Raw genomic sequence first — 15,757 nt, 5'->3', positions numbered from 1 at the left:
CCTCGGGGCTGCGGGCCATGCCCGCGTCTGCGGCCGACTTTCGGAAGCGCGCGTCTCCCAGCGGTCTGAGGGGTTCCTCGGCCGGGCACCCCAAAGGGCTCTGCAACCCTCCCGGGGGGCGCCAGCGGGGTTCCGGATGCACCGGGTTTGTTCCTTCAGGTCACGGACAGCAGGAACGACAAGGAGGGGGTCCCCCTTTCTGTCCAGCTGCAAGATGGCGACCGAACCCGCGGGGACTCCGGCGCGCCGCGGCCGCCTCCCCTTCCCGAGGGCCCGCGCGCCGGCGGCGACGGCGAGGGGAGGGGCGGGGCCGGCGAGGGGAGGGGCGGGGCCGGCGCGGGGAGGAGGGCGGGGCCGGCGCGGGGCGGAGGGGCGGGGCGCGGGCCCTCCCGCGCGCCTTGGCCCCGCCCCGCGTCCCCGCGTCCCGGCCTGGAGCCCTCGCCCGGCCGGGCGGCGCGCGCTGCCTGCCGGGATACTCGGCCCGCCCAGGCAGTCCTCCCGTCTTGCGCCGCGGCCGCGAGCTCCGCGTCTCTCCCAAGATGGTGGCGCTGGGTTCGGGGTGACGACAGGAGACGACAGGGCCTTCTCCCTTCGCCGGGTCCCGACACCTCACCCCTCGCTCGGCCGCGCGCCCCGCCGCCGCGTAGCCCCCCGCCGGCCCGGGCGCCCGCCATCCGCCGCCTACCGACGCCTCACCTCCGCCGACCCGGCGCGCTCGGCCGCGGGCGGCGGCGCCTCCCTCGGCTCCTCCTCGGCACCGCGCGCGCGGCCTGCAGCCCCTGCCAGGCGGGCCCCGCAGACCCCCGGCGTGGACGGGCGGCGGCGGCTGGCGACCAGCGCCGGGATTTCGGCGGCCCCGGCGCCCCCTCTCCCGGCCTCGGTTTCCGAAGAAGGAAGCGCGGGTCCCGCATGAGCCCCGGCGGTGGCGGCAGCGACAGGGAACGAGGCGGTGGCGGGCGGAGGCGGCGGGCGAGGGCGACGACGACCAGCGAGGCGGCCGCCGCGGCCCAGGCGCGGGGGCGACGACAGGTCAGTGTGGCCGGGCCCGGCCTCCCCCGTCCGCAGCCGCCCGGCCGGCCCCCCGGGGCCCGCGGTGCCGAGCTCGGCGCCCCCGCTCCCCGCTCCCCGCCCCCCGCCGCCGAGGCGAGCGTCTGGGGGCGCGTGGTCCGGAGGCGCCGGTGCCGGGCGTAGGCCCCGGGGGGCCGCGGCTGCCGCGGCCGTAACTGTCAGCCGCGGCCGGGCGCCGGCGGGAGGGTTTTGTCGCCGGCGGGGACGCGAGCGGGCCCGGGGCGGGGCGGGACGTGCGGGGCGCCGAGATTTGGGCCTCCTCGGAGCCAGCCCCAGGCGAGGCATGGCAGGCCTTCGCCTTCAAAGGAGAGCTCGTTCTCGGCGCTGTCGAGGTCTGGGGCTCTCCGGGGGAAGACATATTTAGCCGTGCGCTTTGGTGGGCTGGGGCTTCGGGGGTGGATCGATGGGGAGGGAGGGCGGACGCAGCGGTTTGTCAAGCCCGGGGGTTGTGTTCACGGATCACGCCTGTGTTGCCGGCCACCGGGATTTCTGAAGTTGAACGTGAGTTGCTGGCTTTGCCGGAGACGGCTGCGTTCGGTGCAGACCTGCGGGCGAGCACTTGGCCGTTTCCTTTCCCTTTTTACTGTAGAAAAGGAAAAGGATGCTTTCCTCATCTTGGTGGTCAAGGCGTTTGTCGATAAAGGCGGAGTTGAATGTACCAAATGCCTTCCCTAGTCCGTAAAAATTTTTAAATAATTTTAATACATACACTGGTGAAGCTTGGCAGCCTTGAAAGAGACTCTAGCGTCTGCATTTTTTTAATGACTTCTTACGACTTTGCTAAATTATTAACAGTACAAAATCTGTTTGAGATTATATTTATTACGTGGCTAGGGTGCTGTTGAAAATGTAAACTAATAGCATTTTACGGTGCATAGTTAGCCCCAGTCATGAAGGAATATGGATATGACCCATAATTTTGGATCGTTTCACTGCCTGCAATATTGAGGGAAGCAGCAAATAATTACAGATTGTCTTGGGAGACGACCTAAAGGTTAAGAAATACAGCTGTTGAAAGTTACATGTCAGAGACACAAAGGTACCCAATCAGTCTTGTTGAATAAATTGGACAAGTGGGATCAATGTTGGTCTCTTATTTCTGACCAACAGGTACTCTTACTTAAGAGATAATTTGGTAAATCACGTAAAATTCAGAATTTAAGAGAGATAAGAAAGTTTTGTCTTGGTATGTATAGTGGAAATAGCTTTGAAATTAGATCCTGCTTTTAAATCTAAGCTACTTACAACATTTTCAGTGAAACGAGTACAATGTTAATGATGCTACTGATAAGCCCTAAGGATGACCAGAAAGAAGTCTTTTAAGAAACAGGTAAGCTTGACCACAAAATAAAAAAGGAAATAGCTTCAAGAAATAATTTGCAGTGTTAATGTATTTGTCATATACACAAGAGAAATACAAGAGCAGAATAGGAAGTAACTCATCTTTATTTACAAAATTAGAATGTAAACTGTGACAGTCTTATTGTGTCAATATTTATTAACCCGCATTAGTTTGCTAAGTAGTATGCCCACCATCCTCTGGACATTGCCCCTGTCCCTGAGGAGCTTAACTTTATATAGAGACACAAAATACTATGTGTTTATTTCCTTTCAGAGGATTTATAAACTACTTATATTTTATCTGTCCTAAATTCCGCCCCTTTTTTCATGGCTGAAAAAATAGCTTTCTAAGAAAGGTAAATAAGTACTAGTCAGAGGTGTGGGAAAACATGTTCTCATTCCACTTGTCCAGTCCATTTAGCAGGATTTATTGGGTACCTACAGTGTCTTTGTATTTTAATTAGTTGTATTTCTTAAACTTTAGATCAGGCGTCCCCAGACTTTTTACACAGGGGGCCAGTTCAGTGTCTCTCAGACCGTTGGAGGGCCGCCACATACTGTGCTCCTCTCACTGACCACCAATGAAAGAGGTGCCCTTTCCTGAAGGGCGGCGGGTGGGCGGGGGCCGGATAAATGGCCTCAGGGGGCCGTAGTTTGGGGACGCCTGCTTTAGATCATTTATATTTCAATCTCCTCCTCCCCTCCAAAAAAATTTACTGTGATAATTTACTGTGTAAACTGTGGTAATTTACTGTTAGTGGAATGATCTGTAGGTCATGGCTGAATTTTTCATCCCATGCACTTGAAATGTTTCCAGATGTCTGTTTTTTAAAATGACTGCTAGTTATGTTCTCCAATCATGTTGCGCATATTTTGTTTAGACCTATAATTGTATAGGTGTAAATGTAGAACCATTACATTAAGTACATATGCAGCTGCTGAAAGAAAATTAGTTTTTTGATTTTTAGATCGGGATGAAGACAAATTTTTAGAAGTGATCTTTCACTTCCAAAAACTTTACTGGGTAAAGTTTTAGGTGCTCCTTTCATGTTGGTTCAGGACAAAAGTATTTTGACAGGTTTTGAATTTTCCCCTCACTGCCAAGTGTAAAGAGAAAATGTAATAGCAAGACATTATGGTGTGTATAGTGGTAACATCTTTGAAATTAGACCCTTCTTTTAATTCTGCCCTTTAATCTTGGTAAGCCACAGTTTTGTCATCTGTAAAATGGGTTGGTGAAAATACCCGAGAGTTGTGAGGCTTAAAGTATGTAAAACGCCTAACACATAAGCACTCAGTACGTATTACCTTAGAAATCTTTCATCCAGTTTTTCTGAATGGTCTGGAAGCACGTTGTATATAGTGGACTACAGCATGTTATCCTTTATATTGTTTATTTCTTTTCTCATTAGCTATGAACTCACTCCTTAAGGCCAGGAATTCCTAGTGTTTACCAGAGAATGTTACCAGATGTCTTAGTCTGTTCTTACTGCTGTTACAACATACCACAGACAGGGTGGCTTATAAACAACAGAAGTTTATTTCTCACGTTTTGGGGGCTGAGAAGTTCAAGATCAAGGTGCCAAGAAATTTGACATCTTTGTGGGGCCCTATCCCTTGTGCATAGACAGCTAGCTGTCTTTTCACCCTAACTGCATGTAGAGGGGGTTCTCTAGGGCCTCTTTTATAGAGGCATTAATTCCATTCATGAGGGCAAAGCCTCCCAAAGGCCCCACCTCTTGATGCTATCACCTGGGGGGTGAGGCTTTCAGCATGAACTTTAGGATACACACTCAGACCACAGCTCTAGAGCAGGCATGAATTAGTTAATGGTAAATCAGTAAATGATCAACTAACATGTATTAGGTACTTACTGTGGCTTCAATGAACTGAGCTAGGTACAGGAGCCACAAAGAGAAGAAAGATGTCTGTCTTTTTGAATGCTTACAGTTGAGTGATTTTTTTCTCACATCTGTGTGTGTAAGTAACCCTATCACATAATGGAACTGCATTCTCCCATGCCCTTCCAATCTAAGAGCAGTTCTATGGACTAAATACCTCCTACCCACCAGCTGCTACTCTAAAGACTTACTCTTCTACTCCTTTTTAAAAGTACAACCCTCTGGCACATGGATTACTTCATGTCTTGGTCGCAGCCCACCACCCCCATATCTGGCATGTAGGGTGTTAGTATTTGTTTGTTTTTGTGTGTGTATGTATGTATCTAAAATTTAAAATTTTTGCTCTGGCAGTTGTCTGCAAATACTCTAATTTTGGGGGCATGATTATCATTCTGTCTTCTGGCAATAAATTGATATATGTTACCTGAGTAGGATTGTCCATGAGATCAGCTGCTCCAGTCATTTTATATATGAGGAAATTGGAGTTCAGAGCTTTAAAGTGATTTTTTTCTTTTTTTTGAGACAGAGTCTTGCTCTGTCACCCAGGCTAGAGTACAGTGGTGCCATCTTAGCTCACTTCAGCCTCCACTTCCTGGGTTCAGGTGACTCTCCTGTCTCAGCCTCCTGAGTAGTTGGGATTACAGGCACCTGCCACCACGCCCAGCTAATTTTTGTATTTTTAGTAGAGACGGGGTTTCACCCTGTTGGCCAGGCTGGTGTTGAACTCATGACCTCATGATCCACCTGCCCCAGCCTCCCAAAGTGCAGGGATTACAGGTGTGTGCCACGGGGCCCAGCCTAAAATGATTTTCTTAAAGTCACCCATGTATAAGGGTCAGAACCAGAGTCCAAGTCTCTAGTTCAGGACTCTGCACACATTGTCACATGTTCTGTCCTACCTTTTGGGATGAATAGTTATGCTTGCTTTGTGATTACTCACCTACCTTTTTGGAGATATATGAGTGTTTTGTACACTATTAATAGAAGGCAGCCTTCACAAAATGCCATCCACAGATCTATTATTTCTTCTAATAAAGGAAATGATGTAAAATTACCTTAAATAGAAATAATTAGTGTTAATTCTTTTAGAGACATATTCCATAATCCAAACATGAAATATTTGAGATAAACATGCTATATAAATAAGTCCTTTTTAAAAAGATAATATTAAACATTTTTAATTTATAGGGATGAGGTCTCCCTGTGTTGCCCAGGCTGGTCTTGAACTCCTAGACTTTTACCTCAGCCTCCCAAAGTGTTGGGATTACAGGCATGAGCCACAACACCCTGCGAAGTTTTTTTTTTTCCTTTAATGAAATTACTTACTAACGCAGAATTTCTTTGACAACTTTTGTTTTCATTTGCTCTAAAAAATGTTGCTTATACTGCTTTGATCTGAGTTATCTACAACAAGCAAATGCCATTATGGATAATAATTCAAAAAGAACCTTGTTAGCTTGTTAATTTTTAGGCCTGAGAGTGAAATAAAGTTAGCATTTTCTTTTTATTTATTTTAATTTTATTTATTTGTTTAGAGACAGGGTCTTGCTCTGTTGCCCAAGTTGGAGTGCAGTGGTGCTGTGCTCCTTGCAGTCTCAGGCGTAAGTGATCCTCCCATCCCACCCTTCTGAGTAGATGGGATTAACATATGCTACCATGCCTGGCGAATTTTTTTTATTTCTTGTGGAGACAGAGTCTTCCTGTGTTCAAGTCGGTCTCAAACTCCTGGCTTCAAGCCTTGGCCTCCCAAAGGGCTAAGGTTTCAGGTGTGAGCTACCATGCCCAGCTGAGCTTTAAAAAAAATACTGGTCTTTGTACATGAGTTGTTACTATTTGATTCTAAGCCTTGTAACTGATATCCCTAAAATTATTTATAAAATTTTAAGTGCGTCAGAGTCATTGAAATGGAGGAAGGAGGACTGTCTTTTATTTTTTTTGAGACAGAGTCTCACACGGTCACCCGGGCTGGAGTGCAGTGGCAGGATCTCAGCTCACTGCAACCTTTGCCTCCTGGGTTCAAGTGATTCTCCTGCCTCAGCCCTCCCAAGTAGCTGGGATTACAGGTGCCCACCACCATGCCCAGCTAATTTTTTGTATTTTTAGTAGAGAAGGGATTTCACTATGTTGGCCAGGCTTAGTCTCAAACTCTTGACCTTGTGATCTGCCCGCCTTGGGCTCCCAAAGTGCTGGGATTACAGGCGTGAGCTGCCTCGCCTCCCAGTCGGAAGGAGCACTGTCCTTTGGCATCAAAGATTTTGGGCTTGTTTTAACTAGTTTCCTACTGGTTATGAGCAGGTTATTTAGCTTTTGAAGCTTTTGTTCCTTTTGTCAAATAGAGGTGATAGTTGCTTTGTCTGTTTTAAAAGCGTAAGCTTTTCAAATGTGATAGTTCTTTTTGGAGGCCAGGCGCGGTGGCTCATGCTTGTAATTCCAGCACTTTGGGAGGCTGAGGCGGGTGGATCATGAGGTCAGGAGATCCAGACCATCCTGGAAAACATGGTGAAACCCTGCCTCTACTCAAATGCTCGTGAGGCTGGGGCAGAGGAATTGCTTGAACCCGGGAGGTGGAGATTGCAGTGAGCTGAGATGGCTCCACTGCGCTCCTGCCTGGTGACAAAGCGAGATTCCATCTCCAAAAAAAAAAAAAAAAAAAAAAAAAAAAACTTTTTTAGAAATATTATTTTGGGAAATTTTTAGTCTGTGAATTTATTTTAACTATGTTAACTGCATTTGACATGGACAGATCTTAATTGTGATATATTATTCAGTATTATTAATCAAATGTCAAATGTATTTTGTAATTTGCTGTACCAGACCTGTTGTGTTAATCTGATCAATGGCAAGTGAATCATAAGATTGACCTGAAAGGAAAAGAGATTTTTAGGGAACATAGAATCATACTGGATAAGAATATTCCTGTAGTTCATTTTCAGGAAATCTGAACAGGAATCTGGTGTGAAGAATCACATGTGGATTATAGAAAGAGTCTGATGTAAGATTTTTTTAAAATTAAGGTCTGCATCTGTGCTTCAAGTAAGAGCATAGAGGTAGTAAATGAGTCCTGAACACTCACACAAGTAGGATAAGATTTTTCTTAAACAGAACTGTTGGCTGGCCACTGTGGAGTCTAATAATGTGACTCTTAGCAGTTCAGTGTGTTCCAGAAGTTCATCCATACCCCTTAGGATCAATTGAGGTTAGTCAAGCACAAACTTTAGTTATAGAAATCAAACATAAGAAGAATTTTTTGACCCATCTCTTCCTAATATGCAGACGCCTGGTAGCTCTTTTCTGGTTCTGGATATGTGCCCGTTTTGTATACTTTGAGCAATTCAAGATGTTCCTTTTCATATTTGAGACCAGCACTCTTGCACAAAGGTGACATAGCTGTGGGCTGAATGAAGATGCTGCCAGTGCTGTACTTCCAACACTGGGTCTTCTCGTGTAATGATTTCTGTCTCATATCAGAAGGGATGCCTTATCCATTTCAAGCTTCTCTTAATAAGTAGTCTGAGAGTTGCCTTTGTGTACTGTAACCAACACCCCAACTCATGTATTTTTATAATCTTTGTGATGCAGAATAAATTCTGAATCCTTCCACCTCCAAATTAAATATATAGTTACTGAGAATAATAAAACACCGTGTATTCACTGTGGACGTATGTAACATTTTGTCACTTTCTTGCATTCTTGTTCCCTCTCTAAAGCTCATGTTAAACTCATGTTTTTTATTTTCTTCTCAGATGATACCTTTAGCACTTCAAGTAACAGTAGAGGAATGTCTTCTTATAGTACTTCCAACAAATACTTTCCTGTCTCTTAACAGATGTGAACCATAATGCTGTTCTTCAGAAAGGAAAGGAGGAAGTGCACAGCAGTGTTTTCTGTATAAAGCTAATGGGTCATAAGGAGAAATAGAGGTTATTTCCAACTTATGAATTGTCTTAGTACAATTTTCCTAAGAATTCTATTTATTTTGCTTGTGTTTATATGCACCAATATTGATAACCTTACAATGTGTTACAAATAAGGATATTTATATTATCTTTGCTAAATTATTTTAAGTTCTTGTTTTGGGAATTGAAAAAATCTTTTGTGTACCTATTGTATGTGACATGTATACTAATAAATCCTATTTCACACAAAGATTAAATTAGTAACATTTTTCTTTCCTAGTTTTCTGAAGTGAGCAGTTATGTTCTGTGTTGGTGAGTGAAAATATGCTGTTTAGGCTGGGCGCTTGGCTCATGCCTGTAATCCCAGCACTTTGGGAGGCCGAGGTGCGTGGATCACCCAGGTCGGGAGTTTTAGACCAGCCTGGCCAACGTGGTGAAACCCTGTCTCTATTAAAAATACAAAAATCAGCGAGGCGTGGTGGCGCACATCTGTAATCCCACCTCCTTGGGAGACTGAGTCATGAGAATTGCTTGAACCTGGGAGACGGAGGTTGCAGTGAGCCTAGATCACACCATTTTACTCCATCCTGGGCAACAGAGTGAGACTCTGTCTTCTCAGGGGAAGAAAAAAAGAAAAAAAAAGAAAATCTGCTGTTTAAGATCATCCAAATTCAGTTTCTAAGAAATGAAAAGTTTTTCTAATTAAGCTGCTTCATTCTCATTCACTTTCTAAACACATTTTGCCATCTCTGTAACATGTTGAACATGTTTAAAGAACAGAGAGGGAGAATAGAAAAACGGATAAAGTTTGGTAACTTGAGGTAGGAGTACATTCTGCTTCACAGAATGGGAATGTTTCTGAAAAGCTGACTATAGTATTAAAGAACATTTAAGTGTAGTATATTTGCAGAACTGAGCTACTTTTAGTCTTTTATACATATAAAGCAAGATTTCTGTTTCAAATCATGTATATTTCTTTAAATTTAATTATTGCTCAGTGTACCATGTTTCAAATATTGTAAAAATGAAAAGATCTTGTGGTCTTAACTCAGCATGGGAGAAGTCCTCCATACCTTCCCATTCTTATTCCCTCTTTTAGGCTAAATGAAAGGTGGGAGAGTGAATTTAAAAATAGATCTCAACTGGAGAATAGGTGGGTCACGTATCTCAACTGATATTAAATAATTTAACTCCTGCGTTGAAGATTATGAGAGAACAGTAAATGTTTGCTCTCAGTTTATTTTCTTACTTGTTTTGTTTTTTCATATACAGTTTTAGGCATTTGTAACTGCAAGGTGAATGAACTACTTTTTACTTCTTTCAGGCCTACTTTTAGATAACTGCTGTGGGGACAGTCCTCTATGCTTCAGAACTTAATTTTAAATAAAGATAGGCAGAACTAGGGGTCAATTTTACTGCCTATGCCTGCTAAAGTTGACATGGCATTTCCAGGAGGGGAGGGGTTATGGGCAGTGCACACATTGTCCGTATTGCTAGTCAATGCCAGATTTTGAGAAATTGGGGCTAATCTCTCTCTTAAATGGTCAAGATCTAATTCCCTGAAGTGCAGTTTTAGATAACGTAGTATCTGTCCAAAATTGCCCTATTACAATACTATTTATATTCCCTCCCCGCCCCCCGCCGAGATGGAGTCCCACGCTGTTGCACAGGCTGGAGTGCAGTAGTGCGATCTTGGCTCACGCTCACGGCAACCTCTGCCTCCTGGGTTCAAGCGATTCTGCCTCAGCCTTTCTAGTAGCTGGGACTACAGGCATGTACCATCACGCCCAGCTGATTTTTGTATTTTTAGTAGATACAGGGTTCCACCATGTTGTCCAGGCTGGTTTCTGTGGGTAACCTCCCATATAGGTACTGAGGAAGGAGAGCTAAGCAGAATCCTGGCACAATTAGTGCCTGAAGAATATCTCAGTTTATTGTGTTTTACTACTCAGTTATTTCCTTTTACATAATCCTCTATATATAATCATATTAGTTCAAAGAATAAATGCATAAAGAATATCTTACCACTCAGTTATTTCCATATATATATAATTATCTTAGTTCATTATCAGAGGAATGCCTAGAGTAGACATGGTACAGAGCATGAATTAAGGAATAATCAGCTTATAATCAGAGGAATGTCTGGTGCAGAGGATGATCTAAGGGAAAAACAGTTACACCAGGACAAGAATCCATGGTCCAGGTGGCAGCGTTCAGTATTGTAAAGATACCTGCTGGATTGTCAGCTTGGGGCAAGAGCCACTCCTCCTGATAAAGGAGCTGTAGGTCCTTGCTCCAGTTCTTGTGGAAGGCTGCCCTCAGAATGGCAATCCCAAGGGCTCAAAACCCCTCGAAATAATCGCACCTTGGTGACTGAACTTAAATCAGTTCTTGTTACCCTGCTAGCTCAGAAAGCATCCTCCTATAGAATTCATTGGAAGCTGCCAGCAGGTGGCGGTAGGCCCTCACAGTTCTGTCACTGCTGTGTGACTTAAGCATCCTCCTATAGATCTTGTTAGGAGTTGCATGCCCATAGATAGACGTATTGCACACTGCACCCTCTTCACTGCGCACGGCCCACCTCCATGCCTCGGTGACCTAATGGGGTGGACCCCTTACTGCACATGGCCCACCTCCTTGCCTCGATGACCTTATGGGGGTGGATGCCTTGTTGCGCACTGTCCACCTCCTAGCCTAGGTGACCTAATGGGGTGGACCCCTTGTGCTGACTACCCTATCACTATCTTTAAAGATGACTTCACTCACTGCCCTGCCCCCTCACCTATACCCAATAAATGCTTCTGGACTTTGGGGCCCTGCCTGTCTCCGCTTATAGGTGGCGTGGCCCCCTAGCCCAGCTGCGTTTTCCTTGTACTTCTGTGTCCTAGCTCTTTATTTCTCAGATCCTGTGCCTTAGCACAGCATAAGGGACACCCCACGACCCTGTGGGGTCCTACAGGTTTTGAATTCCTAAACTCGGGTGATTTGCCTTCCCGGGCCTCTGAAAGTACTGGGATTACAGGTGTGAGCCACCACACCAAGCCTATTACATTCCTTTAAAAAAAAAAAAAAAAATTTTTTTTTTTTTTTGTTTTTTTTTTGGGGGGGTGGGGGGAGCGGATAGAGATGAAGTTTGGGCTCAAGCCATCCTCCTGCCTTGGCCTCCCAAAGTGCCGGGATTATAGGCGTTAGCCACTGTGTCCAGCCTGTATTATATTTTTCTTCCGATAACCTGTTCTAAATCAAGTAGGGAGGTTTATATGAGAACATCTTCCAAGGTAATTATCAGCTTGGATATTGTATGTTAATAATGTCTTTTGTTTTTAAAAAAGTATATATATTTTAATTATAAAGTATTTTAAACATCCAGAAAACAACATAGCAAATGCCCATTTATCCACCATCCATAAATATAAATTATGTCCATTTGTATCATTCAGTTCCTAATGATTGAATTCTCCTTTGGGGGAAAGGATGTAGTGTTACATATTCACTTTTAACAACCCCAATAGTTCAAGTCCTGTTACCTTTCTCTTTACCCAAAGTAACAACCGTCTTGAGATCCTTAAGTATATTTCATGCCCTTGTTTTATACTTTTACTATGTATGTGTACATGTATCTATAAGCGATATGTGGTGTTGGTTTTTGTATTAAACGTTTACAGATATGTATAGCGCTGTCTTTCATTAGCTTGATTTTTTTTTTTAAACTCAGTATCGAGTTTTAGAGATATATGTGTTGATGCATGTAGATGTAGTTTATTCAGTTTCACTGCTGTATTGTGCTTCATTATATGCATATATAAAATGTTTCCCACTATTGATGGATAGTTTGAGGGTTTTTTTTTTTTTTGCTATTATAAATACTGTTGCAGTGATAATTTTTACATGTGTCTATCTGCGGGTGTTTCTCGGGGAAAAAAAGAAGTGAAATTGCTGGTTAGAAGATACTGACAAACTCTTTTCTTAAATGGATACGCCAGCGTATACTTTATCGGCATTATATGGGCATTTCTCTTTTTAGCCTCCTCACCCATACTTGAAATTGTCAGATTTTATAATATTTGCTAATTTGAGGCATGTGAAATTCTATCTCATTTTAATTTAGAGTTGCTTATTCTGAATGCTGGGTAAAGGATAGGAATTTTATTGTTTTCTTTATGTTTTAAGTGTCTCAGAAATAAATGGGGAGAGCCTCAAGGCAGGGAGGAGGGAGGATGCAGAGGGATAACACTGGGAGAAATGCCTGACGTAGGGGACGGTGGGTGGTGGATGGAGACAGCAAACCACCATGGCATGTGTGTACCTATGTCACAATCCTGCAGGATGCAGGAGGTACAGATGTACCCCAGAGCCCAAAGTACAATTTAAAAAGTCATAAATAAATGTTTCTAAAGGAAAGACACATTCTCATACAACATTTATGTTGAAAAGGACCATGAAGATACCTCATCCAACCTTCTTAGTTTATAGTGTAGCCAAGGAAAGTTACCAGAATAAGAATACAATATAAAATCCTACCCATTGTGGTATTCTCTTGTATGAGTCTTAATTTTTGACATAAAAATCACATCTTTTTCTTTATGATTTGTGCATTTTATTTTAAGAAATCTTTATGTTGTCTGCTAATAGTTGAGGATTTTTTTGTTACTCTTTGTTATTTGTATTTAGGTCCATCTGATGGGAGTTAGGATTTTCTTTTTTTAAATATGAAAAGCTAGTTGTTCCAGTGTTAAGTATTGAATTATAAAAATTTTTAAATTTAGGTTAAATATACATACGTAATTTACCATTTTTATCATTTTCAAGTGTACAGTTTAGCAGTAATAAAGACATTTATATTCTTCTCCCTTTGTCTTCTCACTCCCCACTTCTGGCTGCTAGTAACCACCAGTCTACTCCATCTTCTTGAGCTCTACTTTTTTTGGCCGTTGTATGAGTGAGAACATGTGATATTTATCTATCTATGTTTGGCTTATTTCACTTAACATAATGGCTTCCTGTTCCATCCATGTTGCTGCAAATTACAGGATTTTATTTTTTTAATAGCTAAGTAGTATTCCATTGTGTATATAAACTATATTTTAAAATCTATTCATCTTAATTATTGAATTCTCCCTACTCTCCCCCACCTTGTTTGTTTGTTTGTTTGTTTTCAGGAGACAGGGTCTCCCTCTGTCACCCGGCTGGGGTGCAGTGTCATGGTCATAGGTCACTGCAGCCTGGAATCTCCTGGGCTCAAGCAGTCGTCTTGCCTCAGCCATCCGAGTAGCTGGGACTGCAGGAGGCACCTCCAGGCCCTGCTAAGTTTTGTGGGGGTTTTGTTGTTGTTGTTGTTGGCTGTTTTTTGGTAGAGATGGGTCTTGCTCTGTTGCCCACTGTGGTTTGTTAGTTTCACTAGTTTCTAATTCCTTCGTATTATTGTGAACAAATAACAGTTATTTAAAATAGCACAGTCCTTTCTATTTAAAATGTTTCTTTGGTAGGATTCTGTCTACTTTCTCAGCCTTACCTTCCTGTACATTCCCTTTGATCAGTACCATCTTACCGTATAGGCTGCCTTTAGTTTCTTGAGTTATCCATCTTCCTTCTGTCTTTCAGGGCTCAACCTAAATATTACTCAGGGAAGCCTTCTTGAGAGTCTTTCTTTTTTAAACTCATCGGTTTGGGGCTTCTTTGTATTACATTGTTACTGAATTCTGAATCGTATTTATCTAAACTTAAAATAGATTATTTATTTTATAAACTGTCCTGTATTTGATGGTTCTGTGAGAACAATAAATGTTTATCATCTGTCAGTCTTTTCATGCCCACGTTCGTAAGTGCTGAATGAATAAGTGTTCATATACTGATTGACAAGGATTCGTTCTTTTTTTCCCCAATTAGAAATGTTAGCTACAGTTGATGATAACTGCTCAAAAGAAAATGTGTGATAGAGGTGGGAGAATCACTTGAAGCCATGAATTGGAGACCAGCCAGGGCAACAAAGTGAGACCTCATCCCTGTGAAAAGTAAAAATAGCCCAGCTTGGGAGGCTGAGGTGGGAGGATTGCTTGAACCCTGGAGTTCCAGGCTGCAATGAGCTATTATCATGCCACTACATTCCAGCCTTGGTGACAAGAGTGAGACCCTATCCCTTAAAAAAAAAAAAAAGAAGAAAGAAAGAAAGAAGGAAAGGCTACACTGGAGTATTTTGTAAGACATTAATAGAAGACTAAATGTTCTCATATGATTACTATTTATGTTAAGTACATATGGTTTTTAGAACAGTTTTCTATCATTTATCAAGTGTGGTCTAGTTCACTTAGAATTAGATGGGGTAGATTTTTTTAAAAGCATTTTGAAGTTAAATTAAGTTTTTTGTGACTAAATCAGATTTTGTTTTCTGAGTTTAAGTGCTACATTTATTTGATAGGCAGATAAATGTAACAGTAAACTTGAAAATATGTAGTTATGATTCCTTCAAGGAAAAATGCACCTACCTTTAGTTCTTTTAGTATATTGCATTGTAAGTCTTTTGTATGTGCATATATAGCAGGCATAAATTAGCATAATTGTATGTTTTTTTGTTTTTTGTTTTTTGTTTTTTTTTTGAGATGGAGTTTCACTCTTGTTACCCAGGCTGGAGTGCAATGGTGCGATCTCGGCTCACTGCAAACTCCGCCTCCTGGGTTCAGGCAATTCTCCTGCCTCAGCCTCCCGAGTAGCTGGGATTACAGGCACACGCCACCATGCCCAGCTAATGTTTTGTATTTTTAGTAGAGACGGGGTTTCACCATGTTGACCAGGATGGTCTTGATCTCTTGACCTCGTGATCCACCCGCCTCGGCCTCCCAAAGTGCTGGGATGACAGGCTTGAGCCACCGTGCCCGGCCCATAATTGTATGTTTAATTTTAGGTTAGACGCTATAGAAGTTTGAACTCAATTACAGTGTAAAAATAACCCAGAGGGAAATTTCAGAATAATAAATCATCAGAACTATATGGTACAGATGCCTCTGTTTTTAGATTGTAGAATTGTTGACCAGAATGAATGCTTTATGATTAAAAGTCAGGAAATTAAAGTAATTCTGATGATTTGGTATTTCTAAAGATTTTCATAGATGACAGTTGAGAACTACTCTCAGATGAGATTGTTCCATTGCTGATAAGTCATGTAATAAAACACTTAAGTAAATGTATTTTAATGGGGAATAACATTTTAATATTGGCACATCGTGAGTCTGCCTTCTACAGTTAGTAGGTAAATTAGAAATAAGCATACCTTATTTTTATAAAGTGTTCAAAGAACCCGAGAGAACCATGGTGCGCATTAGAAGGAGATTACAGTACTCTTCCAATTTACAGTGGATGTTTTCTGATACCAGAGTTCTCTATGTATGACTGTATAGCCTAGATTTACCTACATGGGCTCAGTTTTAAATACTAGGTTAGTCCTATAAATCATGAAAAGTTCTAGAAATTCTAACATTTTTACATTTCCAGAAGAGAGCCTCTTAAATTTGTATTTAGTCACCCCATCATCCTTCAAATATTGGTTTGTAGAATCTG

General features: G+C 42.8%; 1 protein-coding gene across 9 annotated transcripts in view; it reads left to right on the top strand.

Annotated features, from left to right (window-relative positions):
* Positions 1-458: 458 nt before the first annotated feature.
* Positions 459-15,757, top strand: part of UBE3A (ubiquitin protein ligase E3A) — a 99,109-nt gene continuing 83,810 nt past the window's right edge. For 7 of the 9 annotated variants that reach the window (XM_039479834.2, XM_074398640.1, XM_039479828.2 and 4 more), the window contains exon 1: positions 479-1,029. The gene's annotated coding sequence lies outside the window, so the exon portion shown is untranslated. Of the gene's footprint in view, positions 1,030-15,757 lie in introns of all 9 variants that reach the window. The other 2 variants (XM_074398633.1, XM_074398635.1) reach the window with 2 other exon arrangements.

The sequence above is a fragment of the Saimiri boliviensis genome, chromosome 5 (genome assembly GCF_048565385.1).
Source record: "Saimiri boliviensis isolate mSaiBol1 chromosome 5, mSaiBol1.pri, whole genome shotgun sequence".
NCBI classification, from domain to species: domain Eukaryota; kingdom Metazoa; phylum Chordata; class Mammalia; order Primates; family Cebidae; genus Saimiri; species Saimiri boliviensis.
Note: the sequence above shows the minus strand (reverse complement) of the source record. Positions and strands in the feature narration are given on the sequence as shown.